Raw genomic sequence first — 17,039 nt, forward strand, 5'->3', positions numbered from 1 at the left:
CTCTGTCCCTATCAGTGTCGGTCAGTGTTGTACCTGTCTTTCTGTCCCTATCAGTGTCGGTCAGTGTTGTACCTGTGTTTCTGTCCCTATCAGTGTCTGTCAGTGTTGTACCTGCCTTTCTGTCCCATCAGTGTCGGTCAGTGTTGTACCTGTCTTTCTGTCCCTATCAGTGTCGGTCAGTGTTGTACCTGTCTTTCTGTCCCTATCAGTGTCGGTCAGTGTTGTACCTGTCTTTCTGTCCCTATCAGTGTCGGTCAGTATTGTACCTGTGTTTCTGTCCCTATCAGTGTCGGTCAGTGTTGTACCTGTGTTTCTGTCCCTATCAGTGTCGGTCAGTGTTGTACTTGTCTCAAGATCACAGAGTGTCTTGGTCTTGTCTTGGTGTCAGGAAGATTTTACTTGGTCTTCTCTTGGTGTCAGGAAGATTTTACTTGGTCTTGACTCGGTCTCGGACAGCCAAGACCAGCGCAGTAAAAAACAAAAAAACATCAGCTTCCATTCATTCATTTCAAAAAAATCTAAAGGTTCTAGAGCTGCACCATCAAGAGCATCCTGACTGGTTGCATCACCGCCTGGTACGGCAACTGCTCGGCCTCTGACCGCAAGGCTCTACAGAGGGTAGTGTGTACGGCCCAATACATCACCAGGGCCTGCCATCCAGGACCTCGATACCAGGCAGTGTCAGAGGAATGCCCTAAAAATTGTCAAATACTCCAGCCAACCTAGTCATAGACTGTTCTCTCTGCTACCGCACTGCAAGCGGGCCCAATACATCACCAGGGCCTGCCATCCAGGACCTCGATACCAGGCAGTGTCAGAGGAATGCCCTAAAAATTGTCAAATACTCCAGCCAACCTAGTCATAGACTGTTCTCTCTGCTACCGCACTGCAAGCGGGCCCAATACATCACCAGGGCCTGCCATCCAGGACCTCGATACCAGGCAGTGTCAGAGGAATGCCCTAAAAATTGTCAAATACTCCAGCCAACCTAGTCATAGACTGTTCTCTCTGCTACCGCACTGCAAGCGGTACCTGAGCGCCAAGTCTAGGTCCAAGAGGCTTCTAAACAGCTTCTACCTCCAAGCCATAAGACTCCTGAACATCTAACCAAATGGCCACCCAGACTATTTGTATTTCCCCCTTCCCCCAATAACTCCACCTACATGTACATATATCTTCAATTACCTTGACTAATCAGTGCCCCCACACATTGACTCTGTACCGGTACCCCCTGTATATATCCTCCACATTGACTCTGTACCGGTACCCCTGTATATAGCCTCCACATTGACTCTGTACCGGTACCCCCTGTATATAGCCTCGCTATTGTTATTTTACTGCTGCTCTTTAATTATGTTACTTTTATTCATTTTTTTCCTTCTTTTGTCTTTCTTAGACCTGCATTGTTGGTTAAGGGCTTGTAAGTAAGCATTTCAGCGTAAGGTCTACCTCCACCTGTTGTATTCAGCATTTCACCTTAAGGTCTACCTCCACCTGTTGTATTCAGCATTTCACCGTAAGGTCTACCTACACCTGTTGTATTCAGCATTTCACCGTAAGGTCTACCTCCACCTGTTGTATTCAGCATTTCACCGTAAGGTCTACCTACACCTGTTGTATTCGGAGCATGTGACAAATACATTTTTTTTAGAAATACATATTCATGTTTTAAGAAAAGAGTGTATCTTATTGTCTATTGAAACCTGGGATTCCTACTTTACCCGTAACATTACTATATTTGTATTTATTATGGTTAGTTAGTTCCTGTCAAGGCAGCAGCTACTCTTCCTGGGGTTTATTATGGATCTCCATTAGTTCCTGCCAAGGCAGCAGCTACTCTTCCTGGGGTTTATTATGGATCCCCATTAGTTCCTGTCAAGGCAGCAGCTAATCTTCCTGGGGTTTATTATGGATCCCCATTAGTTCCTGCCAAGGCAGCAGCTAATCTACCTGAGTATACAATTTAAAAAAATATTACAATACATTCAGAGATTTCACAACACACCGTGTGCCCTCGGGCCCCTACTCCACGACTACCACATATCTACAACTGTCCTTTACTTTAGTTGAAAAATATCTTCAAACTTTGTTTGAATTTCCTTGACTCACTGGTAAGGAGGAGTGGGGGAAATTGTTAGAAAGTTGCACACTACACTACCTACCCTTATTAGTAAGGGGAGATGGGTCAGGTAGCCTAGTGGTTAGAGCATTGGGCCAGCAACTGAAAGGTTGCTAGATAAAATCCCTGAACTGACATGGTAAAAACAATCTGTTGTTCTGCCCTTGAGCAAGGCAGTTAACCCACTGTTCCTAGACCATCATTGTTAACACATTCTTATTAACGGACTTGCCTACTAAAATGTTATATAGCTGTTTCCCCAGTGTTTAGCCTACTGAGCCTTCAGTGTGTGACAGGGTATTGATGCTGAATGGACAGCACATTTTATTACCATCACACTCAAATAGGTCAAAGTGCGCACTTTCTGTGAAACACAAAAGGGCCAGTGATGTAGTGCAGGTTTACCCACCTTTTTTTCAGTTGGCATTGCCTATACTCACTTCTTCCTCCCTAGTGTTGCGTATCAAAGAAATGACGCACATGAAATATATTCACACGTACAAATAGCAGCAAGAGTGCAGCTCTCAAACGGTTGTAGCATGGAGCAGCTCACGGAAGAATGACATCGGTAGCTGGTAGGTAGGAAAGATGTTTCACCTTCTACCAATAAACGCTCAGGCCACAGTGGGTATGCAAACCTATTGAATAAGGTTGGTCCATCATCTTGGTTCGTAGGCTATTTTCAATGGCCATTTCAGTCATCATCCACTGTTTGCATGAAGGCTTTCCCAAAAAACCTTCCCAATTAAATGTTGAACATAATGTTGGCCTACCTGACAGAATGATATAATGCCGATTTGTATCAATGGGGAGTGCATTTGTTTTGCTCAATTGAATTAAAGGGCAACTACACCCTCCAAAAATATAGATTTTAGATTTTTCCCAGACCTCAAAAATGGTTTAAGGATGATTATTTGGTGTCACTTTGAGAGTGTACATCTGAAAAATCTATAGGAAAACATAGGATTTTTCACACAGGGGGCCTTTCCTTCACACAGGACCCACTTCTCCAGGCTCCTCTACACCACTGCATAGGGCCGATGGAAAGGATAAGCTTAGTATTAGGTCACAATCATAATACAAAAACACAACCATTAGGCTAAGCAATTTCCAATTGAAATGTACAACTATTACTTAACATTGTGTTAAGTACACAAAGTAACCAGTGATCTAAAGTTGAAATGCAACAATGTTTCACTCACGTAAGTTCTTATCAAAGAGATGGCTAACAACAGCATGCGAGCTGCAATACCTGTTATGGCTGCATCCCTTTGTTCTCAATTTCCGCCCGAAGACATACCCAAATCTAACTGCCTGTAGCTCAGCCCCAGAGGCAAGGATATGCATATTCTTGGTATCATTTGAATGGAAACGTTAATTAGTTTGTGGAAATGTTAATTGAATGTAGGAGAATATAATACAGTAGATCTGGTGGAAGAAAAGAGAAAGAAAGAGCATACGTTTTTTTATTGTTGTAGTGTCATCTTTCACATGTACTAGAATGGCCACACAGTCAGATAGGATGCTGGATATAATTTTGATGGATAAGACAAGAGGGCAACTGTAGGTGTGCAAAGTTTGAGACTGATAACTTCAGGAATGGGTGAGCTACATGACATTTAGCATGAAGTCAACCAGGTGTCCCACACAAGTTGCCCAAATGTACCCAAGTGGCCGAATTGGTGAAATGACCTATAACTAAATACAGCAGTCCAAATAGCTATACACAACATATCAAAAAGCAATTCTAACACACACACAACAAAAATGTAAAGAAAATATTAGAAAATACATGTTTAAAAAAAAAACAGTACACCCCTTGGAAGTCCTCGTCATAATATTTTGCTGCCTGTGCCATGTCCCATAGCAGTCTCTTTCTGATGTAAAGCAGAGGCAAACTGAACAAGTGGTGCAGTTCATGCGACAGAGAACACAACGATGCCTCCATGCTGTGCCCTTGTGGCCCTGAGGCACAGACATGCCTGCAGTAATGAACTGTGGCATATGAACACCACTGGGGGCACAGGTAGAGCGGGCACCGGGGGCTCCCAGTCGGAGTCGCTATCACTGTGAAAGAAAACATTTAAAAAAAATTGTATTGTTTGAGCCTTTTATCATCACATAAAATAAACAGATATGTATTGATTGTATAGAGCAGAGGGAACAGTCACTAAGGTGTTCCATTCAACTCCGGCCATTGTTATATATATATACACCCAAACAAACCAACACACACACCACAAACAAACTACACATTTCATTGCAAAAAAAAAATGTTTTTTTAATATATATATATATATATATATTTTTATATTTCATAAAACGTCATTAGCACTTACCCGTCCAGAAGTACGTCCTGTCCTTGCAGAAACAGCTCCTCAGTTCGTTTGAATCATAACACTCCAAGATTCCTCAAACAAAAAATCTGTCACACTTTCACTTTTTCACTTTAGAGTTTGACTTCGCTTTACATGATTTATTCGCCATGATATCTTCAATGAAATTGTTGAAACTACAACTTTCCGAAATACAGCTGCGCGTAAAAAGCCTTACAGCAACTCCTCTGATCGTCAAGGTGAGAATGGAGTTCCCTGCGCGTGCGATTACAACCAAGGAATTGTGGTCCAACCCCAAACCATTACATACTGGCGTTTACCTCAGCTCATTGGCTATCTTCCCAGCTCGATTTCAAGAAGATCAGTGGTCATTGAACAGAAATATAGTCAATCAATGAAGCTTCGCTAAAATTATTAGTGCGTCAGGTTGTCATTTATCGTTGTCTTCAAATCAGCTCACTTCGGTCAATACTACCAGCAAAAAAAACAATGTAATTTGGCTGTGTTGCAAACATCCAGAGGAATGCACTGAAACCCACCAGGGGCGAATCACGCCGAATGCTCGTAAAAAATTGATAGAGATGGAATTCACGGCACAAACAGTTTACAAAATGTTTTGGATTTAGGCTATAAAAATGGATTTTATCAAAGAAAACGGCACTTCATTTGATCACTGGGACCCTCAGGAAGAGAAATAAGAGCAAGATATCAGAATGTAAGTCATAATTTTACCTTCAGATGTGAATGTGTAAAAACTGTCATGGCAGAAAATGTTTCTGTTTTTGATTGCTCTTCTCAAACAAAAGCATGGGATTTGTTCTCTGTAATAGCTATTTTAAATTGGAAAACGTAGTTTGATTACCAAGATTCTAATCTTTTGAAGGGTGTAAGACACTTGCATTTTCAAGAATGTTTAATGTTATGAAGTTGTATTTTTAGTTGTCACTCTGAAATTTCCCCTGATGTTGGTCCCTGTACGGGGATCGCAGTCATAACAGGTTTTAAAACACCACTGCCTGGGAACACCACTGCCTGGGAACACCACTGCCTGGGAACACCACTGCCTGGGAACACCACTGCCTGGGAACACCACTGCCTGGGAACACCACTGCCTGTTGGCCTTTGAGAAAGAAAAAGTTTCCATAAGTTATTGTAAAAATGGTCCCACCCATTGCAAGTCAATGTAATTGGTTGATTCCGCTGTCACTCCAAATTTTTGCAGATGCCTTCCATCAAGCATCTAATGGCCTAGCTAATGGCTTACTTAGCTAGATAGACTTATTTCCCCAGAAACCACCAAAGAAAGATCCTGATTGGATGTTTTTTCTCTTCATTGTTAACCCTTTACTTCCTAACTATAACCGAATAGATTGATTCAGAACATTATTGAAAATAATTATATCATTATTAATATTTGTATTATTTTATAAAGCCTTTCACTGAAAGCAGTGTTTCCCACTGTGTTTGGGTTAGTAATACTGTGGCTCTATTTTCCCCCAGAATACATTGTTTCACCATTCTGGATGTCAAAAGAATGCATATGTTTTTCTGAAATATTAACACAGAAATACTGGTGTTGGTACTTTACCATCTCTCCCTACACTGAGCATGGTTAGCTCCTTGGTTTAGTGCCAGCTTTGCCTTTCGATGCACAAAACATGTAAGGAAAACAATCATGCCCTTTGCAGGTTCTCTAGTGGGGTTTCAGTCATGTTGGTTTTCAGCGGTAGTAGTGTGAACTGTTTTCAGACAACAACTCCATACCATCTATCCCATTCGTCCGTCTCCATCCATCCATCCATCCATCTGTCCCCCATGCATGCACCATCGAAAGTCCATCCATCGAGTTACAAGATAGTATTGGCTAACTGAGGACAACCAACCCCTCCCTCACTGCACCTTCCCCTTCCTCCTCCACAACCTCTCCTTACCCCGTCCCTATCTTTATCCCTCCCTCCCCCGTCTTCTCTATTTACTTACTCCATCATCCCCTCTCCTCTCACCTTACCCCTCCTCTATATCCTTCCTCCCTGCTCTTCCCCTCCCCTTCCCCCGGTGCTGCTGCGGGTGTACAGAGGACGATGGTGGGCTATTAGACCTGGAGGGCCTACCCAGCTTCCCCAACAGTCTGGACCTGCATAAGACCAACAATGGTGTATAGAGGAGGATGGTGGGATGTTAGACCTGAAGGGCCTACCCAGCTTCCCCAACGGTCTGGACCTGCATAAAGCCAACAATGGTGTATAGAGGAGGATGGTGGGATGTTAGACCTGGAGGGCCTACCCAGCTTCCCCAACGGTCTGGACCTGCATAAAGCCAACAATGGTATATAGAGGAGGATGGTGGGATGTTAGACCTGGAGGGCCTACCCAGCTTCCCCAACGGTCTGGACCTGCATAAGGCCAACAATGGCGAGGAGCCCCCCTTTGATGTTAAAGTCATTTTTAACACCGGCTCACTCGAGTCAGAAACCCTGAAAGAGACTGTACAGACATGCTAAAACTCAGGTAGGTGGACTCCCGTATAAAAAGAGAGAAGGAAGGGGGATACCTATTCCATTGTTCAACTGAAATGTGTCTTCCTCATTTAACCCAACCCCTCTGAATCAGAGAGGTATGGGTGGCTGCCTTAATCGACATCCACATCTTTGGTGCTCGGGGAGCAGTGGGTTAACTGCCTTGCTCAGGGGCAGAATGACAGATTTTTACCTTGTCAGCTCGGGGATTGAATCCAGCAATCTTTCGGTTACTAGTCCAACAGTAACCGATTACTGTTGATCGGTTACTGGCTCTAACCACTGGGCTACCAGGATGGAGACAGCAAGTGGCAAATCATTTTGAACGTCCGTCCAAAAGCTTGAGTTCGGTAAGGGGAAATACAAAAAGACAATGAGGAAAATGCATGACAACCAGGCCAAAACACGATGCCAGGTTGTTCAATGTGGCTTTATGGAGTGTCGGGATGAGTCAGTGAATAACAACCAGTATTTATTCTCGTTGACATGCTCTCTCCTCTCTTAGCTTACCTACTAACTGAGCTATTAACTCTCTCCCTATTTTCTAAACCTCTCATCTAACTACTCTCCAAGCAACAGCATCACAGTGCTCTCTCACCTTTGACCTCTTGCATGCCAAGACATGTTGCAATGGTTAAAGTGATGCTCCTAATCCGAGACGGAACAGCTCTTGGGTTTTATTGACAATAATGACACCCACGTTTGATTGGCGAACAATTAACTCGGAGACTCACAAAATCGTTTCTGAACAACGGTGGTGTCTTTTTGTTGTTTCTCTGTCTCCTCCAGGCTTATGCAATGATGCTTTCTCTGTCGGAGAACAACCCTTTGCACGCCTCCTCCCAGAACTCACTGGATGCGTGGCTGAGCATGGAAGGGTCCGTCCGGGACGAGCAGTTTTTACCCACTCAGACACATCTAAGAGATTTAGGAGGAGGGATGACGCCTACTGCGGAGGAGAACTCAACAACACATAGTCCTGGCCTGAGAAGAGAGAGGATTTGTGGCTCCTGCCCTTTTATGTGTGTGAGTGTGTACGAGGGGCCTCTAAGATAGACACTCACAGGCAGAGATCAAAGTAGCACCACTCCGCCTGTGTAGAGGGGTGAAGGACATCCCAGGAAGGACCACCCCACTCCATTCCAGCAAAGCCCTCTAGTTGAACTCTCAGAGACAGTCACGTTTCAGTATGCCACTGCATTACTAGGGGAGCAAAACGTCTATTCTACACAGTCTACAACAGCAATTTCTCAATAGCTTAATATACAGTGACAGTAGGTCTGGAATATGTGCATTGCAAGTCCATAGGGGGGCGCTCTTCTCACTCGGTGGGAGGTGCAAAAGTATCAACACATAATGGGGGAGTACTAGCTCGTTCACCCAAAGAACCCCCCCCCCCCATCCTCCTCATCTTATCAAATGACTTCACACTCTCCATTCCTGTTTGAAATCAGTCATACCACAATGCTGAATGTTACAGCAGGAAACAGCACTCTGGTTTATAAAGAAAGTACAGGACGATGATATCATGGAAGTTGACCCACCCCCAACATATAATGTGCATTACAGAGGACAAAGTCTCGCCTTCAACAGTTATCTGGTGAGCTAGAGCTTTTAAATTGACAACCATTGGTTAGAGTAGCGGATAACGTATTTTATTTTGCTCATTTGTTAACTTGATTCCATTTTGTGTTTTGCTTTTTGATAAACAGTATTGTCTCTTTTTAGGCAACTCCGTGCTCAAATGTTAATATAAATATCTAAATAGTGAAGGGCCAAAATGGTGTGATATTGTTGTATGATGTACAAAATAACCTGGACGTTCATGGCAAGAGTGGTATGTGCCAAATAACCTGTAGAAAAGGTTTTGTTCTCTGACAAGCATTTCTTTTTCAAGGGCTGTCATAGCTGTCGAAGATGATGTGATTACCTTCTTCTATATTTCATTTAAAGACTGGGTGGATTCTATTTATTTGGGTAAACATTTTGGGGTCACGATTCGAGACAAGTGACAACTGAAAAAGTATTTTTCTCTCTTTCTCTTTTACTTGTTGCTGAAGGAATGAAATTTAATCGAAACGCACGTCTCGGTTTCAATGCTTTTTCGTGTAAAGACCAGTGTGCCAGTGTGCCAAAAAGAAACCTTGAAATCAGATGCTTTTATTTATAGTGACATGATAGTTCTAGATTGTTTAGATCAGTGGTTCCCAACCAGGGGTACTAGAACCCCTGGGGGGTACTTGGTCTACCCACAGGGGGTACTTGAGGAAACTATGGGCCTACTGGTAAAATGCACATGAAGGGGTACTTCAGGGGCACTACGGGCAGAGCAAAATTCAGTTGGTGGTACAATAACTGGAAAAGGTTGGGAACCACTGATTTAGATCATGTTTGCAATGTTGTGTCTATCGTGTGGTTTGATGATTCTCGCTTCAGTTGAACCAATGCAACCAGTATGCTGAGTGTTTTGTGTTCAAGGTGGTTGAATTCTTACTTTGGCTATTTTGGAAATTGCAGCCTTTACTATGATTGTCAGGTGCTTTGGATGCCAGGGCATTGTACGGTTAGCTTGTAATATATCCTAAGTTTTAGCAAATCAGTTTTACTCTACAATAAATCCCATCAACATGTTAACCAGTGCTCCGATTCTGCGTGAATGGTTTCATTTTGTAAGAATTCTTATTTTTAAATGTGACCATGTGGTTGTAGAAGAGAACGTCTCAGAATGCCCCGTCATAGATAAAATAGACATTGTTTGTCAGATAGTGTCCAACTACAGTGTACCATGCCATTGAAGTTGAAGGGTCTGTGCTATCTGGGATCCTTGGGACCCCATTGAAATTGCTAAGGTAAGGGTTATGGTAGAAGTCCCAAGGCTCCCAGATAGCACTGAATTTATTTATTTTTACCTTTATTTAACCAGGCAAGTCAGCTAAGAATAAATTCTTATTTTCAATGCCAGCCTAGGAACAGTGGGTTAACTGCCTGTTCAGGGGCAGAATGACAGATTTGTACCTTGTCAGCTTGGGGGTTTGAACTTGCAACCTTCCAGTTACTAGTCCAATGCTCTAACCACTAGGCTAACCTACCTTACTTGAAGTAGCTTTACTCTCAGAGTCAAATGGTTCTGTAAGTAGTATTAACTCTGGTGACTTGCCTAGTTAAATAAAAATAAAAAAAATAGCTTGATAATTCACCCCTTACTTCAGCTGTGACTGAGATGTATGTATTGTCTGTAAGGGGTTTTAACACCCAGCATAACACATTTACTGTACTGTGAGGAGTAAACCTGACTGGCCTCACTTAAAATCTCCATCTAATTGAAGCACTGTAATCATTTGTTTTGTCAGCAGGTGGCAGGGTGATACTAGTTTGCTGCATAAATCCTCTTAAGGATCCACCCCTTTTTAAAATGTTTTCCTAAAATAACATACCCAAATCTAATTGCCTGTGGCTCAGGACCTGAAGCAAGGATATGCATATTATTGGCACCATTTGAAAGGAAACACCTTGAAGTTTGTGGAAATATACTACTGTAATAAGTGTGCGCTGTTATGGATCCACATTGAAGTCAAAGATCACATTGTTGTCTCTCAAATACATAGTTACAGTTGTTGCTGAGCTAGCTAGCAAGTTGTTTTTGCCATATTAACATAGAAGTGTCATCAATCAAAACACCTCAAAACAAAGACATGGTATCAAGAACAAGGTAAAACTAGCTGAAACCAGTCACCCACGATTCACATATCAGCTTCTTGTCATTGTTGCTAGCTAGCTATGTGGCCATCCAGAATCACAACACACAGACGTGTGCCCCATTGATGCGCGCTCATCGTTTCCATTATGTTTTCAGCTAACCAGGGTATAGTATTTTCACAAACAATGTTGCATTATGTCCAAAACATTCAATGAAAAGAAATGGGTTAAATGGATGATGCTCGTTTCATTTGAATCTGAGTTGTATCACCTCTGTTATGTTTATAAAAAATATATTGTGCATGACGTGTTTAGCAGTCATAGTGATGTCCATTTGTGAAATGTGTATCTTAAATTTAAAAATGAAACTTAAAAAAAAATGAAATCTGTAGATGCACTTATTGTACGTGGTTGGGTTAGTAGGTTTGACTTCAAACCAATACAATACAAATGTATTGGGCAGGTGGTTCTTAAATGACTACAAAAATGTTTGTGGCAGAGAGATGTAATACAAAAATGAAAGGATTGTAGAATAACATAGATCAATTCTGAAATTGCAGTTTTTTTAATGCTTGTGATTATTGAAGAAATGTAATTGAAATGATATGATTCTGATGATAGAAATGTATACCAAATGTAATCTTTCCAATGTTATAAAGAATTTATACATGAAATTGATATGCAATAAAACCTGTGTGCTTTTTATATGAAATGTCCATTGCATTTGTCATGTAGCCTTCAATGAACCTCAAATAACCCAATTGCTCATTCTCTCTATCTTGTTTCTCTGCATTGCCAAAATTGTCCTGGGACAAATTTGTGTATGGCTTAGAAAACAATGGACAGATAGTTAACTATTTAGAATATGTATTAAATAAATAGACCTACCCCGCCCACTTGCCATGATTCTCAAATCATGAATACAACCACTTTAAAGGGCCAATCTGCGATTGGTACATCCTGTTAAATGAAGGATATATACGCATTGATTCTTGAAGAATTTTACTTATAAATGCCTAATGACTTTAGTTCAGCTGTCGTACAGCATCAGAACCCCCCCCCCAAAAAAATGTACTCCATTGTTCGTAAACAATGTAACTGTAAATCTACACTGTATAGCGAAGTGTCGAATGTCACGTGTTGAAAAATGCTGAACATAATGTTTGATTTGATTGAGATGTTTTAGGATCCCCGTTAGCTGTCGCCCATGGCAACAACTAGTCTTACTGGGGTCCTACATATGGACAAAATACTTTACATTTGACATGCGTTTAAAAACATTAACATGAAGTGTGTGTTCATCATCAGTTACAAATACTGTACATACACACAAGTAGGTCACATGGGTGACAGGGGTTGTGCCTTTGCTTTATTCATTTGTAAACAGGTTTGCAGTTCACTTGCACCATGTGACATGGAAGGGAGTTCCATGCACTAATGGGTCTGTATAATACTGTACATTTCTGGACCTGGGGACTGTGAAAAGACCCCAGGTGGCATGTTTGGTGGGGTAAGTGTATGTCAGCTCTGTGTGTAAATTGACTATGAAAAAGTTTGGAATTTCCAGCACATTAAAGGAGCATTATGTAGATTTTTTTTCATTATAATGTAATAAAATGTCTCTAAATATATCTGCACTAATAGTGGAATGATAGTGTTTCACAAAGCAAATATACAAAAACAATGCTTTGGGCCCTTTAAAAAATTGCTTTCAGAATTTCAGTTTTCCTATTGGTCAACAAAAGGCCTCGCATCTCTTGTGTTTGAATTGGAGGACTGCACCCTCCCTCTTTAAGCAGCGTCACTCGGAGGCATGGTCCTCTTCTTCTGAGCGCAATCAACAGAGGTGGATTTCTTAGGCAAGTGTCCAGTCCCACTGGTTGCGGATACAGGGCCAAAACAAGGAGAGGTTTAGCCAAGCGACTAAATGATAAGTCTCGGGGGAAAACCAGAGTAAACATAGGTAACATTTTTTATCGTTGGAGAGAAGTTATGGCCCTAAAAGGGCTGAAGTCGGATGCAGAGATGGCCTGTTTTCTGCTTGACAGAGAACGTTACCAAGACGTTGCATCAGCTACAGGAGCTAGCTAATGTTAGCTGTGATGGTTGTAACTGATAAGACTCTGGAGAGAAGTTATGGCCCTAAAAGGGCTGAAGTCTGATGCAGAGATGGCCTGTTTTCTGCTTGACAAGTAATGTTACCAAGACATTGCATCAGCTACAGGAGCTAGCTAGCTAGCTAATGTTAGCTGTGATGGTTGTAACTGATAAGACTCTGGAGAGAAGTTATGGCCCTAAAAGGGCTGAAGTCTGATGCAGAGATGGCCTGTTTTCTGCTTGACAAGTAATGTTACCAAGACGTTGCATCAGCTACAGGAGCTAGCTATTGTTAGCTGTGATGGTTGTAAATGATAAGACTATGGAGAGAAGTTATGGCCCTAAAAGGGCTGAAGTCTGATGCAGAGATGGCCTGTTTTCTGCTTGACAAGTAATGTTACCAAGACGTTGCATCAGCTACAGGAGCTAGCTAATGTTAGCTGTGATGGTTGTAAATGATAAGACTATGGAGAGAAGTTATGGCCCTAAAAGGGCTGAAGTCTGATGCAGAGATGGCCTGTTTTCTGCTTGACAGGTAACGTTACCAAGACGTTGCATCAGCTACAGAGCTAAAACTAGCTAGCAAGCTAATGTTAGCTGTGATGGTTGTAACTGATAAGACTCTGGAGAGAAGTTATGGCCCTAAAAGGGCTGAAGTCTGATGCAGAGATGGCCTGTTTTCTGCTTGACAAGTAACGTTACCAAGACGTTGCATCAGCTACAGGAGCTAGCTAGCTAGCTAATGTTAGCTGTGATAGTTGTAACTGATAAGACTCTGGAGAGAAGTTATGGCCCTAAAAGGGCTGAAGTCTGATGCAGAGATGGCCTGTTTTCTGCTTGACAAGTAATGTTACCAAGACGTTGCATCAGCTACAGGAGCTAGCTAATGTTAGCTGTGATGGTTGTAACTGATAAGACTCTGGAGAGAAGTTATGGCCCTAAAAGGGCTGAAGTCTGATGCAGAGATGGCCTGTTTTCTGCTTGACAAGTAATGTTACCAAGACGTTGCATCAGCTACAGGAGCTAGCTAATGTTAGCTGTGATGGTTGTAACTGATATGACTCTGGAGAGAAGTTATGGCCCTAAAAGGGCTGAAGTCTGATGCAGAGATGGCCTGTTTTCTGCTTGACAAGTAACGTTACCAAGACGTTGCATCAGCTACAGGAGCTAGCTAGCTAGCTAATGTTAGCTGTGATAGTTGTAACTGATAAGACTCTGGAGAGAAGTTATGGCCCTAAAGGGCTGAAGTCTGATGCAGAGATGGCCTGTTTTCTGCTTGACAAGTAATGTTACCAAGACGTTGCATCAGCTACAGGAGCTAGCTAATGTTAGCTGTGATGGTTGTAACTGATAAGACTCTGGAGAGAAGTTATGGCCCTAAAAGGGCTGAAGTCTGATGCAGAGATGGCCTGTTTTCTGCTTGACAAGTAATGTTACCAAGACGTTGCATCAGCTACAGGAGCTAGCTAATGTTAGCTGTGATGGTTGTAACTGATAAGACTCTGGAGAGAAGTTATGGCCCTAAAAGGGCTGAAGTCTGATGCAGAGATGGCCTGTTTTCTGCTTGACAGGTACCGTTACCAAGACATTGCATCAGCTACAGGAGCTAGCTAATGTTAGCTGTGATGGTTGTAACTGATAAGACTCTAGAGAGAAGTTATGGCCCTAAAAGGGCTGAAGTCTGATGCAGAGATGGCCTGTTTTCTGCTTGACAAGTAATGTTACCAAGACGTTGCATCAGATACAGGAGCTAGCTAATGTTAGCTGTGATGGTTGTAACTGATAAGACTCTAGAGAGAAGTTATGGCCCTAAAAGGGCTGAAGTCTGATGCAGAGATGGCCTGTTTTCTGCTTGACATGTAACGTTACCAAGACGTTGCATCAGCTACAGGAGCTAGCTAGTGTTAGCTAATGTTAGCTGTGATGGTTGTAACTGATAAGACTCTAGAGAGAAGTTATGGCCCTAAAAGGGCTGAAGTCTGATCCAGAGATGGCCTGTTTTCTGCTTGACAAGTAATGTTACCAAGACGTTGCATCAGATACAGGAGCTAGCTAATGTTAGCTGTGATGGTTGTAACTGATAAGACTCTAGAGAGGAATGGCCCTAAAAGGGCTGAAGTCTGATGCAGAGATGGCCTGTTTTCTGCTTGACAAGTAATGTTACCAAGACATTGCATCAGCTACAGGAGCTAGCTAGCTAGCTAAAGTTAGCTGTGATGGTTGTAAATGGAGAATCTGGGTTAGCTTTATGCTATCTAAATTATATGGCTGTCTTGATAAATAACTAAGGTGTTCATGGTATTTATGATCTAAAACCAGTGAAGATATAGACATAAATATGTGTATTTTGAGAGTTATGATAATTTAGAACCTACTTACATTTTACATGACACATTGTTTTCTTGGGACGGCGAGCTAACTTTTCTTGTGCATTTCTCTGTTTGAGAGTGACAGAACTAATGGCGCTCGGCTGTAACGTTAGCAGCTGTAATGGTGCTCGGCAGTATAATTGCCTCACATTTTTGAGACTTACAAGTAACGTTATCACAGAACATTACTGAAACAATATTAGCTAGCTAGTTAACATTTTGTAGCTTGGTAGAGAGCTGACAAAAAAGCTCACTAGTTAGGTTTTGTGACATACATTAGCAAGCTAGATATGTGATATAATAATGGGACATGAGTGAAATAAAAATGTAATTTCTCATCTTCTAGTTATGAAAAGGCCCCACCACAATCCACTCCAAGGGAAGTGTTACCTCTGCCTGCTTTCTCAAGCATTGGAGTGGCATCCAGCACCACACTGTCAGATAGCAAAAAACACGTGTGACTGCTTTTTCTTTAGGGGATGAGTTTCTGAAGGAGCCTGGAGTGGTTGAGCTAGATGGGAGGATCATGGAGTGGTTGAGCTAGATGGGAGGAGCCTGGAGGGGTTGAGCTAGATGGGAGCACCATGGAGGAGGCTTGGAGGGGTTGAGCTAGATGGGAGCACCATTGAGGATCCTGGAGGGGTTGAGCTAGATGGGAGCACCATGGAGGACCCTGGACAGGTTGAGCTAGATGGGAGTACCATGGAGGAGGCTGGGGGGGGGTTGAGCTAGATGGGAGTACCATGGAGGAGGCTGGGAGGGTTGAGCTAGATGGGAGCACCATGTAGGAGCCTGGAGAGGTTGAGCTAAATGGGAGTACCATGGAGGAGGCTGGAGGGGTTGAGCTAGATGGGAGCACCATGGAGGAGCCTGGAGGGGTTGAGCTAGATGGGAGTACCATGGAGTATCCTGGAGCGGTTGAGCTAGATGGGAGCACCATTGAGGATCCTGGAGGGGTTGAGCTAGATGGGAGGAGCCTGGAGGGGTTGAGCTAGATGGGAGCACCATGGAGGAGGTTGGAGGGGTTGAGCCAGATGGGAGGAGCCTGGAGAGGTTGAGCTAGATGGGAGCATCGTGGAGGAGGCTGGAGGGTTTGAACTAGATGGGAGGAACCTGGAGGGGTTGAGCTAGATGGGAGCACCATGGAGGAGGCTGGAGAGGTTGAGCTAGATGGGAGGATCCTGGAGGGGTCAAGCTAGATGGGAGCATTGTGGAGGAGCCTGGAGGGGTTGAACTAGATGGGAGGAACCTGGAGGGGTTGAGCGAGATGGGAGAAGCCTGGAGGGGTTGAGCGAGTTGGGAGGAGCCTGGAGGAGGCTGGACGGGTTGAGCTAGATGGGAGCACCATGGAGGATCCTGGAGGGGTTGAGCTAGATGGGAGGATCCTGGAGGGGTTGAGCTAAATGGGAGCATCGTGGAGGAGGCTGGACGGGTTGAGCGAGATGGGAGCACATTGGAGGATCCTGGAAGGGTTGAACTAGATGGGAGCATCATGGAGGAGGCTGGAGGGGTTGAGCCAAATGGGAACACCATGGAGGATCCTGGAGGGGTTGAGCTAGATGTGAGGATCCTGGAGAGGTTGAGCTAAATGGGAGCATCGTGGAGGAGGCTGGACAGGCTGAGCTAGATGGGAGCACCATGGAGAATCCTGGAGGGGTTGAGCTAGATGGGAGGATCCTGGAGGGGTCGATGTAGATGGGAGCACCATGGAGGATCCTTGAGGGGTTGAGCTAGAAGGGAACATCGTGGAGGAGGCTGGACAGGCTGAGCTAGATGGGAGCACCATGGAGAATCCTGGAGGGGTTGAGCTAGATGGGAGGCTCCTGGAGGGGTTGATGTAGATGGGAGCACCATGGAGGATCCTTGAGGGGTTGAGCTAGATGGGAGGATCATGGAGGGGTTGAGCT

General features: G+C 43.3%; 1 pseudogene; it reads left to right on the forward strand.

Annotated features, from left to right (window-relative positions):
- The window catches only part of LOC135527408 (histone-lysine N-methyltransferase PRDM16-like), a 472,536-nt pseudogene extending 462,933 nt beyond the window's left edge, over positions 1 to 9,603 (forward strand).
- Positions 9,604 to 17,039: the final 7,436 nt, after the last annotated feature.

The sequence above is a fragment of the Oncorhynchus masou genome, chromosome 33 (genome assembly GCF_036934945.1).
Source record: "Oncorhynchus masou masou isolate Uvic2021 chromosome 33, UVic_Omas_1.1, whole genome shotgun sequence".
Lineage (NCBI taxonomy): Eukaryota > Metazoa > Chordata > Actinopteri > Salmoniformes > Salmonidae > Oncorhynchus > Oncorhynchus masou.